At 37.8% G+C, this 15,921-nt stretch overlaps 1 pseudogene across 1 annotated transcript; it reads left to right on the top strand.

Moving 5' to 3' along the window:
* Positions 1-2,413: 2,413 nt before the first annotated feature.
* LOC116540509 lies at positions 2,414-3,421 on the top strand (annotated as a pseudogene). The gene has a single exon (XR_004264474.1). The product of XR_004264474.1 is annotated as a 60S ribosomal protein L5 pseudogene (transcript).
* The last annotated feature ends 12,500 nt before the right edge of the window (positions 3,422-15,921 follow it).

Here is a 15,921-nt window from a genome sequence, read left to right as displayed (position 1 = left end):
TCCATTTCTGGAATCAAATGGAGCCTGGATTATTTCACAGAAAGAAGAAAATAAAGACCAAGAAACATCAAATTCTTTGGACTTACTTTGCTTTTCCTTTTTTAAATTTGAATGCAGAAAGGTACACAGGAAAATAAACTATCTGATAATTTGATGTCTGGACTCTGGGACCGAGAGTTTTAAATTGGGCAAGCCAGCCTGAAAGTACACAGGCTAATGAAAGGTGGCCTACCCCAGAAAAAGCCAAACCAGAAGTTGAGCCCTGGGGAGTAATTAAACTGGGAAAGGACCAAAAATACTTCTACTAGGAAAAAATGAAAACACAAAAGTATAATCTCTCTCAAAACAGAATGATCAACTGTCTTAAATAGTGAATGCCATCTATGATAATTCACTTTCCCAATCGTGTACTTTTCCTCAGTTCATTTTGAAGAAAAAGTTCAAAGTCTACATTCTGTTGCTGTCAGACATACTTTTCACACCTTCAAGGAAGGGAATTCAAAATTGGTTTTGAAGTGTCTTGCAGACTGAGACCTTTTTTTTTCTAACCACTTTAGTCTGTTCCTTTTAACAATTAGCTACTTAGTTAAGAGTGTGGGGGGAAAGGAGAACAGTACCCCGCATGGAAAATAAAATTGTACTTCCATTTTTGAGGCTTTAAAGCTACATTGGATTCAACTTTAATAAGCATGCCAAAAAACAGATTTGAAAGAATAGATTTTCTCTGCCCCAGGCCAAATCCGTAAAAAAATACAATTGATCCATCTTTAGGATATCTTCTAAACCCCCTGAAATAAAAGACTACAGCTTCTTTAGCAATTAAATAGATCCTGGGTTAGAAATATATAACATTAGAGATATATTTAAAGTTATCAAAGTATATGGTTTTTAACCAATTCCTAATCAACTCATGGCTATTCTATTTGCAAGCCTTCTTAATGATTTTATACAAAGGATCCATTTCATTGAAATGTGTTTCCAGATAATAACAAAAAAAGAACAAGGCAGTAGTTTCAGATTTAGACATTAAACAATCAGAAGTTCAGTAGATTGTAGCCAAGTATAGAACCCTGGAAGTTGTCAAGGAAACAGAGTGGCTTTGTGTAGGCTTTCTGGTAGGCTTCTCTTTTGCCTCTGCCTTTGTACTTCTACCGAAGCAGTATCTGGACATTAGGAATGTTCCAAACCACAAGACACATGTGTTGAGAAATATACTAAAGAAAGAATAGGTTCTTAGATGCCAAGAAATGGGCGGATACAGTCAAATTTAAAGTACCTACACCATTACGAAATGTTTTTTAAAAATTACATTTTCCTTCAACCAAGAGTCTCTTGACGTTATTCCTCAGATTGAGACCATCAATATTTGAAGTTGTAAAATTTTCAAATATCACTCTTAAAATTCCTCAATATCTACTCTTAGAGAAAAGAAAAATGTCATAATCCTCTGTCTAGCCATCATGAAATTACCTATTACATACTTCATCAAAAACCCTCTGACAGTCCTTCAACTCAGGAATGGATAAATAAACTGTGGTATATCCATAGTAGGGAATACAACTCAGCAGTTAAAAAGAAGGAAAACAATATGGATGGATCTTTAAGCATTATGTTAAGTGAGAGAAGTTAGACTCAAATGGCTACATATTTTAAGAGTTCATTTCTACGTCATTCAAGGAAAGACAAAACTGTAGGTTAGAAAACAGATCGGTGGTCTTAGGTTGGTGGAGAAGGAGCAGTTGACTATGTAGAGATATGGGAGAGTTTGGGGAGGTGGTGAAGTGCTCTGTTTCTTGATTTGGATGGTAATTACATAGTTATCAAAACTCACAGAACTATACACTAAAAAGGATGAATTTCACTGCAGAGAAATTGTAACTCAATAAACCTTTTAAAAATTAGAAATGTACTTTAAGTTTCCCCTCCCCCCTGAAAATCCACAGAGGTGGTAATCCAGGTTTAGTGTATAACTTCTCAGTATAGTCATATGACAAATTACACATAGTAGTACATAAAATGAGCCCACAGTTTAAAATTATCCCAATGCAAGAGGCTCTGAAGCAAAATTTTATTACAATAATCTGTACACAATTTTCCACCAAAAATCTTTTAAAGTCTCAGTGGAAATATTATAATGCTAAAAGTCTCACTTATACTTTCTAAATAAAAGGGACCTAAGGGTATTTCACAGTAAACTATAAGGGTAGCTCTTTATAATATGACATAATATGTGTGTATGTGTGTGTGTGTGTGTGTGTGTGTGTGAGTGTATACACACAATATGTATACATAATCTCCAAATCTAGATTAAGTTTTCCAATCTATGGCATACTGATCCATCAGTAAGGTAATATTTAGAAACTTTTTACCATTTGATTCATATTACATGTGATAATTAATACTTAGTGTCAGCAGGTCTCTGTCGAGTCACAGACGCGGGTCTCTGTTCCGCAGGATGGGGTTTGTTAAAGTTGTTAAGAATAAGGCCTACTTTAAGAGATACCAAGTGAAATTTAGAAGACGACGAGAGGGTAAAACTGATTACTATGCTCGGAAACGCTTGGTGATACAGGATAAAAATAAATACAACACACCCAAATACAGGATGATAGTTCGTGTAACAAACAGAGATATCATTTGTCAGATTGCTTATGCCCGTATAGAGGGGGATATGATAGTCTGCGCAGCATATGCACATGAACTGCCAAAATATGGTGTGAAGGTTGGCCTGACAAATTACGCTGCAGCGTATTGTACTGGCTTGCTGCTGGCCCGCAGGCTTCTCAATAGGTTTGGCATGGACAAGATCGATGAAGGCCAAGTGGAGGTGACTGGTGATGAATACAATGTGGAAAGCATTGATGATCAGCCAGGTGCCTTTACCTGCTATTTGGATGCAGGCCTTGCCAGAGCTACCACTGGCAATAAAGTTTTTGGTGCCCTGAAGGGAGCTGTGGATGGAGGCTTGTCTATCCCTCTTAATACCAAGCAATTCCTTGGTTATGATTCTGAAAGCAAGGAATTTAATGCAGAAATACACCGGAAGCACATCATGGGCCAGAATGTTGCAGATTACATGCGCTACTTAATGGAAGAAGATGAAGATGCTTACAGGAAACAGTTCTCTCAATACATAAAGAACAGCGTAACTCCAGGCATGATGGAGGAGATGTATAAGAAAGCTCATGCTGCTATACGAGAAAATCCAGTTTATGAAAAGAAGCCCAAGAAAGAAGTTAAGAAGAAGAGGTGGAACCGCCCCAAAATGTCCCTTGCTCAGAAGAAAGATCGGGTAGCTCAAAAGAAGGCAAGCTTCCTCAGAGCTCAGGAGCAGGCTGCTGAGAGCTAAACCAAACAATTTTCTATCAGGGTTTTTCAGATAAAGACAATAAACTTATGGACAGCAAAAAAAAAAAAAAAATACCGAGTGCCAACTTGATTGGATTGAAGGGTGCAATATTGATCCTGGGTGTGTCTGTGAGGGTGTTGCCAAATGAGATTAACATTTCAATAGTGGGCTGGGGAAGGCAGACCCACTCTTAATCAGGTGGGCACCATCTCAAGAGCTGACAGCAAACATAAAGCAGGCAGAAAAAAACGTGAAGAGGAGAGACAGGCCTAGCCTCCTAGCCTACATCCTTCTCCCATGCTGGATGCTTCCTGCCCTCGAACATTCGGCTCCAAGTTCTTCAGTTTTGAGACTTGAACTGGCTCTCCTCACTGCTCAGCTTGCAGATAGACTATTGTGGGACCTTGTGATCATATAAGTTAATACTTAAGTATTATTAATAATAATAGACTATTGTGGGACCTTGTGATCATGTAAGTTAATACTTAAGTTTATTAATAAACTCCCCTTTATAAAGGGGGAATTTATTTTGTGTGTGTGTGTGTGTGTGTGTGTGTGTGTATGTGTACATCCCATTAGTTCTGTCCCTCTAAGAGAACCCTAATACATTATACTTCTGGTAAACCAATATTTTCTTCTACATTTTATTAGCATTGCATTACATTGGAAGCTTTAAAAAATTACATTAATCCAGAGAGTTAATATAAATGAGACAAACATTTATGATATACCTACCATGCTTCTAGCGCTGTACTAGCTCTTTGCAATTGCAATTAATTTTAAAATCAGTCGCCAGCCACAGTGGCTCATACCTGTAATCCCAGCAATTTTGGAGGCCAAAATTAGCCAGGTGTGGTGGCATGCACCTGTAATCCCAGCTACTTGGGAGGCTAAGCCAGGAAAATCACTTGACTCCAGGACGCAGTTTGCAGTGAGACGAGATCATGCCACTGCACTCCAGCCTGGACAACAGAGCGAGACTCTGTCTCAAAAAAAATAAATGAATGAAAATGAAAATTAAAAAAAAATCAGCCTTATAAAGTACATGCAACTATCTTTGTTTTGTAGATAAGGAAAAGCTGAAGGAAATTGAATGACTTGTCCCAAATCACCCAGCCAGTTTATGGCACAATCTGGATTCAAACCCCGGTCTGGCTGGCACTTTAAGGTGATTGAGCAATGAGTAGGCTTTTGAAGGGTCAGCTGGGTGACGAGACAGGCCTGAGACTATTAAAGATTTACACTATAAAGTTGGAACACCAGCATTTGATTCAAAGTACAGCCAAAGCACTTTTCATTTACTCAAGAAATCTCATTTAATGATTTTTCTTGGGTTTGACTGTCCTAACTTCATCCACTTGTTTTTCACCATCTCAGGTTGATTCCCTCAGTTTCACAGGGTTTTAGAAAAGACCTTTAATCTTCCAAGCCTGCAAATACAGTTGAGCATTTCAATGTCATTTAACGATGTGTTTGTAAAGGAAAAAGCCAGGACACTGATTTAAACACACCCTGAGAGTGAATGTTCAGTGTTATACCTAGCGTTGCACTCCAGGGAAAAAAATAACAAAGATAAGCTGGGAGAAGATAGCACTTGCACACAGTTTCAGGTGTGCATGTTCTAAAAGAAATGGGCACAAACAAAGCACACATTACAGTGTGAACAAGACAACAACACCTCAAATTGTTTCCCCATTTTCTTTCGGATGATTAGAAGATTAAAGAGAGCACGGACTGCCTTTTCCCTGTACTAAGAACGCTTTACTTGTGCAGAGAACCATGGTTCAGCTAACTTTTCTAATTATCCAGTAGTCTTAAACAATAAAATCTTTCCACTCTACACTGAAAGATTTCTACCTCATCTGTGTGTTCCTGGAGTCTTAAGATATTTGATTTCAGGATATGACTGAAATAAATCCCCGCCATTTTAAAACTAAATCTAATTTCCAAACTTTGCAATTAAAGGAGTGACTACCTTCTCAAGCTAAATTATATATTTTACCTGACAGATACCTGTTTGAAATATGTCAGAAAAACATAGCACAAAAGCCTACTAACACAAAGCCTATCATACACAGATCCTTATTCTTTTTTTTTTTTTTTTTTTTGAGACGGAGTTTCGCTCTTGTTACCCAGGCTGGAGTGCAGTGGCGCGATCTCAGCTCACCGCAACCTCCGCCTCCTGGGTTCAGGCAATTCTCCTGCCTCAGCCTCCTGAGTAGCTGGGATTACAGGCACGTGCCATCATGCCCAGATAATTTTTTGTATTTTTAGTAGAGACGGGGTTTCACCGTGTTGACCAGGATGGTCTTGATCTCTTGACCTCGTGATCCACCCGCCTCGGCCTCCCAAAGTGCTGGGATTACAGGCTTGAGCCACCGCGCCCGGCCATTATTCTTTTTTTTTGACATACGCACCCCAAAGTTGCTAAACAAACTGATTATATAAGACTGATCAGAACTAATTACTCTTCTCTAGATGAAATGCTAGGAAAAACTGAATGAAAATTTCAGAATAAATTTCCTGGAAATAAAACAGAAGCATCATGGGTGCTTATGTATACTCTTTGATTTTTCACCCATGGATCTGTAGGAACGGCATTTTGGCTTTGTAACTATGCTCACTATGTAAATTCATATCAAGCAACTCAGTTTTCAACTGTGCAGCCCCTCCTTTAGCCCACCCAGTCTACATGGCAGTTTACAAATTACTTTTTAAGAAGCTAAAATTCTGAGATAAGGAAACAGCCAACTTCACACTGTGTTTTGAAACTTTCTGAGTTTTAAGTGTTTTTAATGCTCCTCTAACACTGCTTTGAGTCCATTTTTATTTAGTTTGCCCTGACCAGTCCCCCCAATTTGAAGAGAAAATTTTAAAAGCTAGTGAAGCTGTGAAGTCCCTCCTACAGTTAGTTTTAATTACCTGACAAATGTTTCCCATACTTATCATATCCTTCTACTGCTAAGAGAACAAGCGCCCCTTGAGAGAAGGATGACTAAATATATTTGTGTGTGCATTTGGGAATATGTGGGTTTGTGGGTGAGTTTGTTTAAGTTAAGGGAAAACCACTTCCTTGCTGTAGACAACCAATCTAACAAACACAATAAATCTGTTTAGGTTGGTTCAATACTCAATTACTATTATTGCTGTTTTCAGCACTTTGTATTTTAAAGAAACTAACTCTAATGTTCATTTCCTTTAGGACATTTTCATACGCTAAAACTCTCTCTGGCAACCAGATGTCATATTCTATTCTTTTAAAATCTCATTAGGTGGCCTTGTTCTTATCTCCACTACACTGTCTTCCTTGGATGTATAGAGGAAGGCCAGATGTTCAGAGGAGATCTAAGGAATCAGGTAATGAGACTTGTTTCTTACAAAACAGTACTGGACAGTTAGCTTACTAAAAACATGAGGTTTAAAAAATGGGGCCAGGCATAGTAGCTCACGCCTATAACTCCAACACTTTGGGAGGCCGAGGCAGGTGGATCACCTGAGGTCAGGAGTTCGAGACCAGCCTGACCAAAATGGAGAAGCCCTGTCTCTACTGAAAGTACAAAATTAGCTGGGCGTGGTGGCACACACCTGTGATCCCAGCTACTCAGGAGGCTGAAGCATGAAAATAGCTTGAACCCAGGAGGCGGAAGTTGTGGTGAGCCGAGATCATGCCATTGCAGTCTAGCCTAGGCAACAAGAGCAAAACTCCGTCTCAAGGAAAAAAAATATATATATATATGTATACACACACACACACACACACACACACACACACACGGGCTACACAAAATACATTCAAAAGAAGAATAAAGCAACACACACATACAACAAACTGAAAAAATAAATATAGACATGCTAAAAACAAGTGGTTGCCCTAAGTCTGGAAATGTGAAAGATGATTATCTTTTTTCTTTCAATTTTCCTTTTCTAATTTTTTAATGAATATGTATTTTTAAGTGGAAAATTAAATTCTAAAAGATATTTTCTTTAAATAGAAAATTAAATTCTAAAAGAAAAATGGTTTCTTTACATCATAGAGAAAACGGCTATGTATTTACTGGCCAGGTCACTTTTTTTGTCAACTACAAGGGCCTCTATGGACACCCTTTGGTTTTCTGAAAGATACTAGTGATTCATGGCTTCAGGTCTCCTAAAAACTTCTGACTCTATTTATTCCATAACTAGAATTCCTTGCTCACTGCAATTTGGAGCCTATAAATTTCATTTTATCCCTAGAGATAAAAATCATCATTTTCTTCACCAAGGACACATTTTCACAGTGAGTCTACAAAGTAGGGATTAGTAGTTTCTCTCTCCTTGGGATGTCTCTGGAACTTATTGTTTTTAAACTTTATTTGGCATTTAGCATTATTAATGATTTATATTTTACTTATTTTTCATGTATACATTTCATCTACCAATTAAATAATAAACTCCTGAGAGAGCAGCAATGTTTCTTGTCCAAAGCTCCACATTATGATGCCATTTAAATAGAAGTCCCAGCTGGGCATGGTGGCTCATGCCTGCAATACCAACACTTTGGAAGGCTAAGGTAGGAGGATCGGTTGAGCCCAGGAATTTGAGGCCAGCCCAGGCAGCATAGTGAAACCCCATCTCTACAAAAAATTTTAAAAATTAGCTGGGCATGGTGGTGTGTGTCTGTAGTCCCAGCTACTGGGGAGGCAGAAGTGGGAGGATCACTTGAGCCAGGGAGGTTGAGGCTGCAGTGAGCTGTGATTGCACTACTGCATTCCATCCTGGATGACAGACCAAGACCCTAATCTCAAAAAGTAAAATAAAATAAAATGTCCACTCAGTGTTTGTGATAATGTTTAGCCTCATGCAATTACTGAGGTGGGGTTGAGGGGTTAGGGGAGTGATGAGATGAGCATGATCAATTAAGATTGGTTTTGAATCACCCCCTTGGCAGCTGAGGAAGGTGTCACTTTGCCTGAGCATCTGGGAGAGAGTACATCAAAACAAAAGGGGGGCTCTACCAACAAGGAGGAAGGGGCTGAGCTTGTCAGAAATGGCTACACTTGCAGCAGCAGCAAGTGATTATGTCCATAATATGATGACAGTGTTGAAGACTTCGACGGTGAAAGGATTGATTCTTCAAACACTGGGATGTAGAGCAGGGAGATAAAATGAACAAATATAATAAGAAATATATTGTTCTGGCACTGTACGTGGACAACACAGAATATATAAGCACATATTAGTACCTACAATAAACATCCACTATATAATTGGTTATGTACCCAGTACAATTTAATTGTGCTGTACCATTTAAAAGTTCCTATGCCAGAAACATTTCTGTAAATTATTTTTTTCTTGTGTGCAATTGATAAAATAAGAAAAAGACTCCTGCTTTCAGTTTGACAATTATGATTTCATAAGCCCAAGAATAAAAGTTTATTAGTAATATGGACTCAATTGATGTGTTGTGGTACATTCTGGTGTATTTTTTAATGTGCATCATTTGATTTTTGCATTATGCATTTTGACATATTCCTCAGGATTTACATGTGCCCTTGCACGTAATAAATACTGAATAAATATCTAATGAATGAATAAATGAGTGAGTGAACAAATTAGCAAACTGTGGAAAGCAGAGAATATAATTCTCATGTGTAGAGGAGAAAAAGCAATATATTTTCCTCACCCATCACAAGATTTCTGATTTATGCACCTACAACAAAAGAGAAAAGCATAAAAATGTAGGTTTTATGTAAGTTTGACATGACATGGGAGCCTCAGAAATGAAAACCCAAAGAAACAGGAAAGCTTGTGCATCCCGATGTTTATGTTTGTTAAGGAGTGGATGGTTGTGCAGAAGTACAATTGGACAAAAGGGTTATGATCCAATGGTAATCAACTGGAGGGAAGCCAGCAAGTCCTCTTTGTTCAGATTCCTCCCTGTGTCCCTGCGTCCCTGTGTCCTCAGAGACAAGGGCATTTGTTTCCTCTGAATTTCAGTGGGGCACCTCTGGAATGAGCCTCATGACTTAATTCAGGGAAGGCCAGCTACATTTGATGACCTGCTTCAGGGGAAAGGGGGTGAGGGAAATGGGAGAGTAACCCTTCCGATCTTGTTATTCTTTCAAATGCCAAGGTGCCATACATGGGCTACATTTCCCACACCCTATCATGTGCCATTCTAGCACTAGAGTTATGCTTCTGATGATGTTTAATATTATTTTTCCATCACTTTGATGCAATTAAAAATACAGTGGCTCACACCTGTAATCCTAGCACTTTGTGAGGCCGAGATGGGTAGGTCTCTTGAGCCCAGGAGTTTGAGACCAGGCTGGGCAACATGGTGAAACCCCATCTCTACAAAAAATACAAAAATTAGCTGGATGTGGTGGCATGCACCTGTAGTCCCAGCTACTCAGGAGGCTGAAGGAGGATCACTTGAGCCTGGGAGGCAGAGGTTGCAGTGAGCAGTGATTGCACCACTGCACTACAGCCTGGATGACAAAGTGAGACCCTGTCTCAAAAAAAAAAAAATACACCAAGGTTCAGAGAAGATGTGAGATTATACAATGTAGACTGGAGCCAATCTAAAGTTGAACCAGCATTAGATATTTCCCTCCCATTCCGACAAACGACATAGTAATTGAAAAGCATATACTTCAGAAAACTATTTTTGATTGTAGAAAGGCTTTTTCCATCTATCTTTAGGTAAACCTAAAAAAAGAGATCTTTTCTCATTTATTGTGTTGGATAAACAAAACAGTAGCATAACAGCAATACGAGGTTGAATAATCATCAGTAAACAGCTCATTCACAGAATAGTCTCTCTCTCTCTCTCTCTCTCTCTCACGTAGAGTAAAGACTATATCAAATATGAATTTATGTATGCCTCCGTATGTTTGCCAGGATGAGGAAGTAGAGAGGAAGAGGTTAAGGAAATTTCAGTAGGACAGGTGCACAAGAAGATAATACTCTCAAGTAAGTTTACTGAAAAACATCAATTACCTAGGAGGGAAAGACGGGGCATCTCCCAAAGTCTACAGAGCCATTCTAAAAGAAAGAATAAAGTAATTGAAAATGTACATGCAGCCAGTGTGAATTCCCAAAAGAATATGCAACAAAATATTTTTCTTTGGGCACAACTAGGGAATAGCATATTTCCTTGAAATTGATACTAAACAGAAACAAGATGTCTGATAATGTACATATAGCTAAGAACACTTTCATTCTCAAAGTAGCATCAGGTAAGAGATTGCGGTGCTACGTGCAATATGGAAAATGACAACAGATATGACATGACTAGAAAGTAAGAAGACTAGGAAGCCACATGTATAGATGCATCTTCTTAGCCTAGCTACTCAATTCTCAAGGGAATTCAGTCTGTCTTTCAGAAGGCAGCAGCAGAAGGGTGTGTCAGGCATGTTAACAATTAACCATGGAGACAATTCATTAAAAAACTTTTGGCAAACTTTCCCTGTGCATGAAATGGGAATGAAGAAACATCCCAATGGAAAAAATGAGAATAAATGAAATAATGTAAATGAAAGACTTAAGCCTTTAAACGGAATGAACCACAGAAATGGGAGGTGGGAGATGTAGTAGTGAAGAAGCAAGGTTCCAGAGGCAGATTGCTCAAGTTCAAAAGTCATGTCTCCACCATTTACTACCTTGGCAAGTCCCTTAATGTCAGAACCAGTTTATTCATCTGTAAAACGAGAGATTAAATGAACACCTATTTCATAGAAATGAAAACACCCAGCCCAGTGTGTGGCACGTAGTAGTAATTAATAAATGTTAGATTTTTCTTCCTACTACTATATCCATATATATAATAAAAAATGTTGTTAAGGGACTACTGCATTATATGGATTATAAGTAGATAGGGCTTTTTTCCACATATTAAAATCAACCTCTTTCAGATGTGAATCAACTGATCCAAATTATTCCACATGTTTCAGCAGAATAAAGGAAATGGCTTTTTATGAAATAGCATTTCTATTGAATTTAGTAATCATTCTATAACAAACTAATCTCTATGACTTGGTGAGTTGTTCCATATGGAATTCCTTTTATATTAGTGGCAAAATACCAACATTCCCATTTGAAAATATTTTCTTTTTTTCCATATTTTCTATCATTTTAATTTCTTTTAATTTTTATTTTTTTAATCAAGAAACGCTCTAGATTATGTGCTTTAGCAATAAGAGCTGATACTGACCATGAAGGTGACTAGAACAGAATCTGCATAAACAGAGAATGGCTTCTGCACCAGTGACATTTGTTTAGTTCCTTTATGTAACCCTAAAAATAACATTGTTGAAGAGAAAGGACAAAGAAGAGCAATGGAGAGATGAGCTGTACAGACAAGAAAGTGGAGGAAGCAAGAAAAAGAAACCATAATTTTTTTTACAAGGAGATATGCATGAAATAATGAAATACTGTTCTTCCCCTACCCTAAAATGCACATGTGCAAGCACACACACATACACACACACACATTTCTGCTCACTACTCATTCCCAAACTTAGAAGAATCCCCCGTGGGATGCAGCTACCTCCACCCAATATTCATGAATCTCATTTATAACAAATCTGAGCCTGCACAATAAAACATAATTAGATAGTTGGTCCTAGAAATGAGAAGGGATTGTCAGAAAAAAACCATTATCTACTAGTTTTCTCAGTCCCCTTACCATTCAGTGATTTTTTTGGTAGGTGGCTTGAGTCAGAAAATTCTGAGGAACATAAGAATAAAACAAGTGAGGAGATAATTAGGCATAGTGGTTAATATAGAGATAACAAAGAATAATGGTTAAATTAGACCAATATAGCCAGTGTTGTGCTGGTAAACAGATGGGGGTGGGGGTGTGGATTATTCACAGTTTAAGTAGATCCACCATGCTGATTCCAAGTTCACAACATGGTGTTAACCAGCTCACAAAATTCTTTAATATTTAACAATTGGCTCTCAGGAGCTATTTCAAGTCAGCTCCAGCACACCACTAATTATAACTATGTGACCATATTGCAAGTCACTTAATTTCTCTGAGCTTCACTTTCTTCCTCTGTAAATCACAATCATCATAATTATAATCATATCCTATATTATTATCATAATTATCACCATGATCATCATCACTATTATCATTTCAATTATTTCAATTAGACTTATAGCCATAGCTTCTAATCTTTATGCCAAAGGCACCCAAAATCTTATACCAAAGTCTCTAAGAAACACTATGGCTTCCCACCTCATGATTAGCAAAGTAGCATAGTGCAATGTCAAAATCCAGGACTGTGTTGCCTACTGCAGATCATCTCAAAAATGTCCCTTATTAATGTATTTGTTTTTAACCAGAGACAAGGGAAGAAGAGAGAAGAAAGAAAGAAAGGAATGATCTTGACTTGATAAATCTACCTTCATTTTTCTGAATATTTTTCTGCATTATTCTTCTATTCACCCATTCGTCTATTACATTAGTATTCACTGAGTACCTACTATCGTATGTGTATGCCATGCTGGACACTGAGAACTTAATGATAGGCAAAACAGGCAAAGTCACTGTCATTGATGAGTATACTGTCTAGTGAGAGAAACAGACATTAAATAATCGTCAAACCTACATAAGTACTTGGAAGAAAAGGAATAAAAACAAAGGGTTATAGCAAAGGAGCCTGACGTAGGCCAGGGATGGTGGGATGGTAGAAATGTACCAGAGAAGACATTCCTGAGAAAGAGATAATTAAGCTGCAATCTTAAGGACAGGCAAATTTAACAATGTACACAAAATGCACAGAAGGCTAGGAGATAAGCTATTTGGGCCTGAAACTTTGAGGAGAGGGTCTGGATTCGATTTCCAGTTTAAGATTTCATGGGTACATAGATGTTATTGAGCCCCAGGGACTAGATAAGCTTGATAAGACAAAGGGTAAAAGTAAGAAGGCAACATAGGACTGAACCTTGAAGAACAATTAATGGATCTTATGGATCTTATTTTAACAACTGCATTCTCTACCAATTGGGCCTCACTTCTCTAGCTATGGCCTTTTAAACTAGATTTTCCTAAGCCTAGCCATGTTAATAAACACCTGGAGAGACATCTTGTGTGAAGATTAAGAAGTAAGACTTCAGAGTCAAACTAACTTGAGTTTGAATCTTAGACTTGTACCTTTCCAGTTGTGTCACCTTCGAAAAGTTATTTTAAATCACTTAACCTCTATTAATGAGATAATTACAGAACCTGTTATATAGTTGCTGTAAACCTCAAATAAAATTATGCCTGTAATGTATTTAGTACAGCATCTGGCAAATAGTAATAACTCAATAAATGGAAGTTAACTAAAGAAAGTACCACCACAACTCACCCCTGAACCCCATGATCAGCAGTAGGCTGAGCATAACCAGGTTAACCCCATGTCTTGTATCAACATAATTGAAATCCAGTCCCTCTTGGGTACCATTTATAAGCCCACCCTGCCAGAGTACACAAGTGCTTGGTATTCAGAAGCATGGGTTAATTTTGCCACCAAAAACATGTTTCTTCCCATTCTGCCAGACTATTAGAGTGGCAGCTCCAGCCATACACTACGCTGGCATTAACAACACTGCCATCCAATTCAGACCTCTGTAATAGTGCTGAGGCAGAAGTGCAAAAATAAGTAATTTAAGAGGTTTTATTCCAGAACCTTTGAAAACAACCCTTCTACAATGTTGCATTCACAACTAACACAGTTTGTTTTCAAAAGCATAATAAGGAAAAAACTGTTTTCTATGTATATATCCGCAGGAAAAAAACAAAATATTACACTGCATGGAGTGCATCACATACCAAAGTTTGCAATCAAACTGATTAATTTTGCTATATGGGTATCCAGACATATTCTGAATCACTATTTAATCTCTTAATGAACAGAATGTGTTTGGAAGTCAAAATGAATGGAGTTGGCTTTGACCTGTATTTACAGAAATTATAACTGTGCTGATGAAAAGTACTATCTTAGCTTTTCAGTAGAAATCAAATGTATGATTAAAGACAGGCTTTTCAATCACTCTATAAGAAGCATGAGGTTACCTAAAAATAATAAACATAAACACAACATTGGGAACAAATTTCTTCTTCAATAGTCATTATAGCATATTCTCAAATTTAACTCCTTTTCTTCTCCTATGCTATGGCCTACTTCCAAAATGATTCCTATACAATTCTACAATTCTATCTCCTTCTCTTTAACTGCCTCGCCAGCTTTGTCCATGTCTTTTCACTTCAGCTTGTCTTACTGAAATAGTCTCTTTTAACAAGCATTTTCTCTTATCAGCTTTTTCTTTCCATCTACAATGTTTCTCAAGGCCTGCTTATGTGTTCTAAAGACACATGATCAAATCCAAATTCTAATAGAAACAGAGCTTATATCTTCCTCAAATACCTCCAGAAAATTATTATACAGCTAACTCAATTGGATATTCAAGCACTGCACAAATTGGATGCACAAAGGAAATGGGAATGGTTGATCTCTTGCAATAAAACTAGAGTTTTGAGAGTGGAATGTGCAAAACCTATGGCACAACAGCACAAGCCAAGTGTGTTAGCTACACCAGAATTTTTTGGCATCAAACATTTCTGGAAATAAGTGGATCACTGCCTAGGTATTAGACATTTTTAAAAAGTATTGTTATATAAGGAGTTTCATTGTAAAGGCTTTTTTTTGATAATGGAATTTAATGTCAAGACTAAAATATCTGTATGCCCAATTAAATATATACATACAGACTACAGATTCCTAAAAATTAAAATCCTTTTTTTAATTACTCCAATTTATAGAAGGATGAAGAGAGAATTCACACTGATATGAAATACTGTATATTGGCCAAGTGTGGTAGCTCACACCTGTAATCCCAGCACTTTGGGAGGGCGAGATGGGCAGGACATTCGAGACCAGGAGTTCCAGACCAGGCTGGCCAACATGGTGAAACCCACCTCTACTAAAAATACAAAAATAATAGCTGGGTGTGGTGGTGCATGCCTGTAATCCCAGCTGCTTGGGAGGCTGAGGCAGAAGAATCACTGGAACCATGGGGGAGGTTGTAGTTCACTGCATTCCAGCCTGGGCAACAGTGCAAGACCCTGTCAAAAAAACCACAAAGAAAGGAAAAAAGGAAAGAAGGAAGGAAGGAAGAAAGGGAGGGAGGTAGGGAGGGAGGGAAAGAAAAGAAAGAAAGGAAAAGAAATATTGTCATTGATAGTCTTGTATTTAGTCATTTTGCCATTAATGTTTATTGATTTGATTTTTATTTATCATTACAACATAATATAAACTTCTAAACTTTTGCTTAGCAGCAATTTTAATGTTTTTCTTTTTCTTTCTTTTATTTTTTATTTATTTATTTATTTTTTTTTGTGACGGAGTTTCACTCTTGTTGCCCAGGCTGGAGTGGAATGGCGTGATCTCGGCTCACCACAACCTCTGCCTCCAGGGTTCAAGTGATTCTCCTGCCTCAGCCTCCCAAGTAGCTGGGATTACAGGCATGTGCTACCATGCCCAGCTAATTTTGTATTTTTAGTAGAGACGGGGTTTCTCCATGTTGGTTAGGCTGGTCTC

This window comes from Sapajus apella, unplaced genomic scaffold (genome assembly GCF_009761245.1).
Source record: "Sapajus apella isolate SASKATOON/1434 unplaced genomic scaffold, GSC_monkey_1.0 scaffold141, whole genome shotgun sequence".
NCBI classification, from domain to species: domain Eukaryota; kingdom Metazoa; phylum Chordata; class Mammalia; order Primates; family Cebidae; genus Sapajus; species Sapajus apella.
This window is presented reverse-complemented; position numbering and strand designations above follow the sequence as displayed.